Source organism: Salvelinus sp. IW2-2015, unplaced genomic scaffold (genome assembly GCF_002910315.2).
Source record: "Salvelinus sp. IW2-2015 unplaced genomic scaffold, ASM291031v2 Un_scaffold1270, whole genome shotgun sequence".
Classification (NCBI taxonomy): Eukaryota; Metazoa; Chordata; class Actinopteri; order Salmoniformes; family Salmonidae; genus Salvelinus; species Salvelinus sp. IW2-2015.
In genome coordinates, this window is record NW_019942810.1 from 274,352 (window position 1) to 282,449 (window position 8,098).

General features: G+C 46.5%; 1 pseudogene; it reads right to left on the minus strand.

The window, feature by feature from the left end:
• LOC112070266 (lactoperoxidase-like) overlaps window positions 1-6,933 on the minus strand; it is a 16,959-nt pseudogene extending 10,026 nt beyond the window's left edge.
• Window positions 6,934-8,098: the final 1,165 nt, after the last annotated feature.

An 8,098-nucleotide genomic window follows, 5' to 3' on the forward strand; every position in this document is an offset into this window, starting at 1 on the left:
TGCTCGTTGAATGAACAATAGAGTCTAACAAACCATCCACCTGTCTCCTCCTCAGTGCTCTGAACTGACAATAGAGTCTAACACCATCTCCACCTGTCTCCGTCTCTCAGTGCTCTGAACTGAAACAATAGAGTCCAACACCATCTCACCTGTCTCCGTCTCTCAGTGCTCTGAACTGAACAATAGAGTCCAACACCATCTCACCTGTCTCCGTCTCTCAGTGCTCTGAACTGAACAATAGAGTCCAACACCATCGCACCTCACCTGTCTCTCGTCTCTCAACTGAACAATAGAGTCTAACACCATCTCACCTGTCTCCGTTCTCTCAGTGCTCTGAACTGAACAATAGAGTCCAACACCATCTCACCTCACCTGTCCTCCGTCTCTCCAGTGCTCTGAACTGAACCATAAGAGTCCAACACCATCTCACCTCACCTGTCTCCGTCTCTCAGTGCTCTGAAACTGAACAATAGAGTCTCAACACCATCTCACCTCACCTGTCTCCGTGTCTCTCAGTGCTCTGAACTGCTTGGCCAGCAGACAGGCCAGGAGGGGTCCCACCCGGCCCCCAGGTAGAGGGAGCTCTGAGATGGCCCCCACCCATACGTCGATGTTCTGGATGTTCCGTACAACAACAGGAACTTCTCGCCAGACCAGAGTTACCAGAATACCTGCCAGGCCAGAGGGCAGAACGAACGTGATGGAAATGTTTTTTTATTTATTTTTTTATTTCACATTATTTAACCAGGTAGGCAAGTTGAGAACACGTTCTCATTTACAATTGCGACCTGGCCAAGATAAAGCAAAGCAGTTCGACACATACAACAACACAGAGTTACACAGGAGTAAAACAAACATACAGTCAATACAGTGAAAAATACGTCTATAACAATGTGAGCAAGTGAGGTGAGATAAGGGAGGTGAAGGCAAACAAATATATATATAAATAAAAATAATATAATAATATATAAATATAGATATATAAAAAAATACGAAATACTTGGAACACGTTTTTTTTTGTCTTATATTATCATTCATGGTTTTAAATGTAGTATGGTGCATTGTATACACTTATGGTTTGGAATTAGGAGGACCACAATGAAAATTAGTGCAGTGTATACAATATGAAAACAGGTTTCTCAATGAGATTGGATATAATGTATTTTTTATAAATGATCAATATTCTGTTTATCTATCTACCTGCAAGGTCAGAGGTGGTGTTGGGAACAAGAGGCCCACAGAGCCCACGCCACGAGCTGTAACCTGGTAGAGCAGGAAGTAGGGGAAGGAGATATGAGGGATACATAGAAGAGGGTAGAACAGTGCAGAAAAACAAAAGGAATAAAACAACAAGGATAGTCAGTTGGGCCGTCTTCTAACATGTGAGTTTGAGAACAAGGATTTAGTCGCGTTGCTATACTATATTATATAGTCCTGGTCTATATAATATAGTATAGTATATAGTATATAATATAGTATTAATATTACCAGGCAGGCCATGGTCTAATAATAATATAGTATAGTAATATAGTATAGTAATATAGTATAATATTACCAGGCAGAGGGAGAGAGGGAGGATAAGTGGGAGAGAGAGAGGAGAAAGGTGAGGGAGAGAGAGGTTGGAGAGAGGCGGGGGAGAGAGAGGTGGGGGAGAGAGAGGAGAGAGGTGGGGGAGAAGTGGGAGAGAGAGAGGAGAAAGATGAGGGAGAGAGGAAAGAGAGATTGCACATATAAGTGAATTTGGCCCAATACTTTTGGTCCCCTAAAATGGGGAGACTATGTACAAAAAGTGTTGTAATTTCACACTATTTGGATCAAAATGCCCTCAAATTAAAGCTGACAGTCTGCACTTTAACCTCATAGTCATTGTATAATGTCATACCAAAGTGCTGGAGTACAGAGACAAAATAACAACAAATAAATTCACTGTCCCAATACTTTTGGAGCTCACTGTATGTGGTGGTTTTACTTACTTTTGTTTAATGCACTGATTTTAAGTCTCTCCGGGTAAGACAAGAGCTTCTGCTAAAAACATTCGGGCCAGTTTCCCGGACCCAGATTAAGCCTACTGCTGGACTAAAAACCTATTTCAAATGGATATTTTCTATTGAGAATACTTTTTAGTCCAGGACTGTGTCCGGGAAACCAGGCCCCTAATATAAAATGTTCTCACCCTCCTGTACGACCCTCCAGGATGCGAAGAGGGAGTGGTGCAGGGGCAGAGGTGGGTGCTGTGGGGCGAGGCTGTACCCGGGGCCCAGGCGGGCCACCATCGGCTGCACGGTGACGTGGGCAAAGCGGAAGGCGGCGGCTGAGAAGACGTTAGCGATGCTGGGGTCAATCTCAGGGTCGTAGCCCTTGTACGGAGGCATCAGGAGGGAGGTGGGGGTCTCACCCAGGACCCTGGGCAAATAGTGCTCCCAGGTCAGGATCTGAGGGAGGAAGAGATCAGGGGTGAGGCAGTATTCTTACTTTAGGTCCGTGTCACTGTCTGCAATACAGAAAACAGAAAGCACGACACCGACTCCATCATCACTTGTAGGCCTGATAACCAACTGGCGTTGTGGTGCGAGGACAACAACCTCTCCCTCAACGTCAGCAAAACCCAGGAGTTGATTGTTGACTTCAGGAAACAGAGGAGGGAACATGCCCTGATCCACATCAACGGGACTGCAGTAAAGACTCAGACGTTTTAAGTTCCTCGGCGTCCACATCACAGAGGACATGACGTGGAACAACAAAACCACGACTCTTGTCAAGAGGGCGCAACAGCATCTCTACTTCCTGGTCCTCTCCAAATACTACGGCTGCACCATCGAGAGCGTCCTGACCGGTTACATCACGGCCTGGTACAGGAATTGCTGTACAGGAAGGAAGACCCTCCAGCGGGTGATAAAGACGGCCCAGTACATCACTGGGACCGCGCTCCCACCCATCCAGGCATTTCTACTCAAAAACAGTCCTGAGGAAGGCCTGCCAGCCCCCCGCCCCCCCCCCCCCCCCCGCCCCCCTCCTCAGCCACGAGCTGTTCTCTCCCTTACTGGTGGTCAGACGGTACCGGAGGATGAGGTCTGAGACCAACAGACTCAGAGACAGTTTCTATCTACAAGACATCAGACTTCTGAACACTTGAACTGGACTGACCACCTGCTCTGATTCTCACACAATCGCCCCTTCCCCAAAACACATGTAAATATAGTATAAATTGTGTCTTCCTGGATTATACTGATGCTAAAGTGATTATTCTTTTCTACTGACACATTTACTTTGTTGGTATTCTTATCTTGTATTTCTATTTGTTGTTGTATTGTCCAGAAGAAACTGCAAGTAAGCATTTCGTGCCGGTGTATCCCGTACATACAACTAAACATAGGAAGCAAAAACAGAGAGACAGTAGGAGGACACAGAGCTGTATCACCTAGACCCCAGACCCTGGAGGAGGCGTCATCTGTCTGGAAACAGAAGCACCTAGAACCCAGACCCTGGAGAAGGCGTCATCTGTTGGAAACAGAAGCACCTAGAACCCAGACCCTGGAGGAGGCGTCATCTGTCTGGAAACAGAAGCACCTAGAACCCAGACCCTGGAGGAGGCGTCATCTGTCTGGAAAACAGAAGCACCTAGAACCCAGACCTTGGAGAGGCATCATCTGTCTGGGAAACAGAAGCACCTAGAACCCAGACCCTGGAGGAGGCGTCATCTGTCTGGAAAACAGAAGCACCTAGAACCCAGACCCTGGAGGAGGCGTCATCTGTCTGGAAAACATAAGCACCTAGAACCCAGACCCTGGAGGAGGCGTCATCTGTCTGGGAAACAGAAGCACCTAGAATCCAGACCCTGGAGGAGGCTTCATCTGTCTGGGAAACAGAAGCACCTAGAACCCAGACCCTGGAGGAGGCTTCATCTGTCTGGGAAACAGAAGCACCTAGAACCCAGACCCTGGAGGAGGCTTCATCTGTCTGGGAAACAGAAGCACCTAGAACCCAGACCCTGGAGGAGGCGTCATCTGTCTGGAAAACAGAAGCACCTAGAACCCAGACAAGGCTTCATCTGTCTGGGGAAACAGAAGCACCAGAACCCAGACCCTGGAGGAGGCTTCATCTGTCTGGGAAACAGAAGCACCTAGAACCCAGACGAGGCTTCATCTGTCTGGGAAACAGAAGCACCTAGAACCCAGACCCTGGAGGAGGCTTCATCTGTCTGGAAAACAGAAGCACCTAGAACCCAGACCCTGGAGGAGGCTTCATCTGTCTGGGAAACAGAAGCACCTAGAACCCAGACAAGGCTTAATCTGTCTGGGAAACAGAAGCACCTAGAGTCCAGACCCTGGAGGAGGCGTCATCTGTCTGGAAAACAGAAGCACCTAGAACCCAGACAAGGCTTCATCTGTCTGGGAAACAGAAGCACCTAGAACCCAGACCCTGGAGGAGGCTTCATCTGTCTGGGAAACAGAAGCACCAGAACCCAGACAAGGCTTCATCTGTCTGGGAAACAGAAGCACCTAGAACCCAGACCCTGGAGGAGGCTTCATCTGTCTGGGAAACCAACCCATAGTGTGTGTACCTGGTGGACAGCCCCCATGATCTTCCTGGCCTCCTGGTACAAGGTGTCTGGGCTCCAGATGAGGGTTGAGGAGGTGCAGCTCTCTGACCAATCTGTGTGTGTTCCCTCAGGAACAACGTGTGGAGTGCTATCATCCCCAGGTGCTCATTGGCCCGTGAGTCACCTAGACAACAGAACACAGGAAGTTTGACCCAGAGACATACAGTTACAAGAAGGAAGAGCTATCAAGGTGCTCATTGGCCCGTGAGTCACCTAGACAACAGAATACAGGAAGTTTGACCCAGAGACATACAGTTACTAGAGTTACTAGTCTTTCACATGTTAGAACCAGTATTGGTCTGTCACATGAATGAAACAAAACGGTAATGATTAATTATTATGCTAAATCAAGCAAATATAACTTATCTGTGTATAGCCATATATAAAACAACTGCTGGGTCTGCCCAGGCAGAGCTCCTGATTGACATGTGTACTATGGTGTATTGAGTTGGTTGGAACCTTTTCAGCGCACTGACAATAAACAATAATTCACATTAAGATTGACTCTGAGTGTCCCTGGTGTTGAACTTCGACCACAATACTGTAACCTGAGAGTCTGTTTACAGTACATTTATACCACTAGTCAACTGACCAGAACATTCCTACAGGATGTTTAACCTGAGGTCTGTACAGTACATTACCACTAGTCAACTGACCAGAACATTCCTACAGGATGTTTAACCTGAGGTCTGTTACAGTACATTACCACTAGTCAACTGACCAGAACATCCTACAGGATGTTTAACCTGAGGTCTGTTACAGTACATTACCACTAGTCAACTGACCAGAACATTCCTACAGGATGTTTAACCTGAGGTCTGTTACAGTATATTACCACTAGTCAACTGACCAGAACATTCCTACAGGATGTTTAACCTGAGGTCTGCTACAGTACATTACCACTAGTCAACTGACCAGAACATATTCCTACAGGATGTTTAACCTGAGGTCTGCTACAGTACATTAACAAAGGACATAGAAATTGTTCAAAGGTTTTGAAAACAATTCTAATAAATACAATATAATTCAGATATTGACTGAATTATAAAGCATAAAACATTTTACTTGCCTAGACATTATAATGAATGGAGTTCAGGGATTTTTGAATAGTTTGTGTTAAAACAAAGAAAATTATGTCTGCCTCATTTGCATAAACATACGGGATTATTTGCATATATAGATGAATGAATTAACATAAATGGGTGTAACCACCAAAACACTTCTTCTGTCTACCCTACCAGCACTCAGCTGCAGTGTCTAGACTGCCTCATTAATTACTGTTGTTGTCACGTTCTGTTGCATAATTCAGCAAGTGTGTCAATAGCGAGACACCCTCTGATAAAAAAAATATTTATTTTAAAAAATTACAATTTAAAAAAAATGTACACCCATCAAAATACAGTTATCTTTCTACTCTTTCTTGTGATGTAATAAGTGTGGAGACGGTGCGTTAAATCCCTGACTAAACTTTAACGTTCTTATAGATTGACAATGTATCCCATTGAGCCCACGTCAGCCATTACCGGGGTGTGTTTGACAGGTCATTGCGAACATTTCCCGCGGTGGTAACGCTAACGGGGGAAAAACATCAGGCACAAGCAAGAGTACGAAAGAGTCACAGGAGTCAAATGAAAGCAATCCATCCAGCGAGATTTAAAGTGATAAGTGGATTTTACATCCCTCAAACACAGGAAATACTGCTGAAAAAGACAGACCCTCAGGTGGGCGGGGCATGCGCGTTGCTATAGAAACATTCTGTATCTAGGCACACAGTTTATAGCAGCAGATAACTAGGTTGTTACTGTAAAGGACTTTGTGAGAGATGTTGCAAAAAGGTCTTTATACATGTTTTTGTTTGATTGACATACCTGCTTGGAAACAGGATGTAATATTCTCCTGTTCTGTTGGTGCAGTAGCAGATGTGTCAGAGGCACTTGTGGCTCCGGTGAAGTTGGCCCCAGACCCGCTTCGTGGCCCACAGGGATCCAGGCGTCCCTGTAGGCGAGGCAGGTAGGGCATGTAGGCGAGACCCTGGTCTGAGGCCTGGTCATTGAGGGCCAGAAGACCCAGTGGAGAGGAGAGGTTCCTCAGGGCCGCAGCCATGGGGGAGGAGCTACCGTACACCATACTGGCGTCCACGAATGAGGTGATGGCGTTCAGTTGCTCCCGGTGATGGTGGGGTGTGGCCCCGGTGAAGGCTTCGCTCCCGACACAGCTGGGCGCCGAGCGGAAGAAAGGCATGCAGCTCTGTATACCAGTACGAGGGTCTGACAGCGGGATCTGGGGAGAGGGGAAGGAAGGTAAGCAGCTCTGTATACCAGTACGAGGGTCTGACAACGACTGGAGACCCTCGCAGGATCTTTTCCACTACACTAATTACCAGCTTAAATAATGGACAGAGGACAAAAGGCATATGCATTAATCTTCTCAGAGCCTACCCAAGCCCAAATCAGTTGTGTCTCGTTTGATATGCGGAAACTGTCCCCGTCTTAATAAATCTGAGTACCCATAATGAATCTAAGCATTGGTACTTTTAAAACTGGAGACCTACCTTTTCCAACCTCGACTTGAGTAGGCCCTACCTACTAAAAACACAATGTAAGCTTTACCCTGGTGCTAGCTCTTCGCGGCAGCAATACATGGTTGAAATCAATGTTGTTTCCACGTCCATTTGTGAATGAAATTGACGTTTGAACCAACGTGGAAAAATTGTTGAATTGACATCTGTGCTCAGTAGGTCACAAGATGTTTCACTAGAAGCTGTCTGGGTTTAAAACATCTCTCTATATTACAGAAATGATAGCCGACAGATTAAATGACCTCACAAGTTAAAATGGTTGTTCTTCTCGACTATAGAAAGGTTGTAGCTCAGCCTCGAATTCATAGAGACAAACCAATTATCTTCTTACAATTCGTCGGAGTCACATCTTTTCCGAACTTTTCGTTTTTTTTTTTACAGCATTTTGTTTCAGTTATAAAGCATCACAGACAAAGTGCTGGCAGCTGCCTTAACCTTTCCTTCCTCTCGCCCCAGATCCCGTGTCAGACCCTCGTTACTTGAGTATAACTGAGCTGCTTACCTTCCTTCCCCTTCCCCAGATTCCCGCTGTCAGCCCTCGTACTGGTATAACAAGCTTGCCCTACCTTCCATTCGCCTCCCCAGATCCCGCTGTCAGACCCTCGTACTGGTTATACAGAGCTGCTTACCTCTTTCTTCCCCTCTCCCCAGATCCTGCTGTCAGACCCTCGTACTGGTATACAGAAGTGCTTACTTCCTCCCCCTCTCCCCAGATCCCCCTGTCAGACCCTCTTACTGGTATTTAACAGAGCTGCTTACCTTCCTTCCCTCTCCCCAGATTCCCTGTCAGAACCCTCGCTACTGGTATACAGAGCCTGCTTACCTTCTTCCCCTCTCCCCAGGATCCCCGCTGTCAGGACCCTCGTACTGGTTATACAGAGCTGCTTACCTTCCTTCCCCTCTCCGCCAGAGCCCGCTGT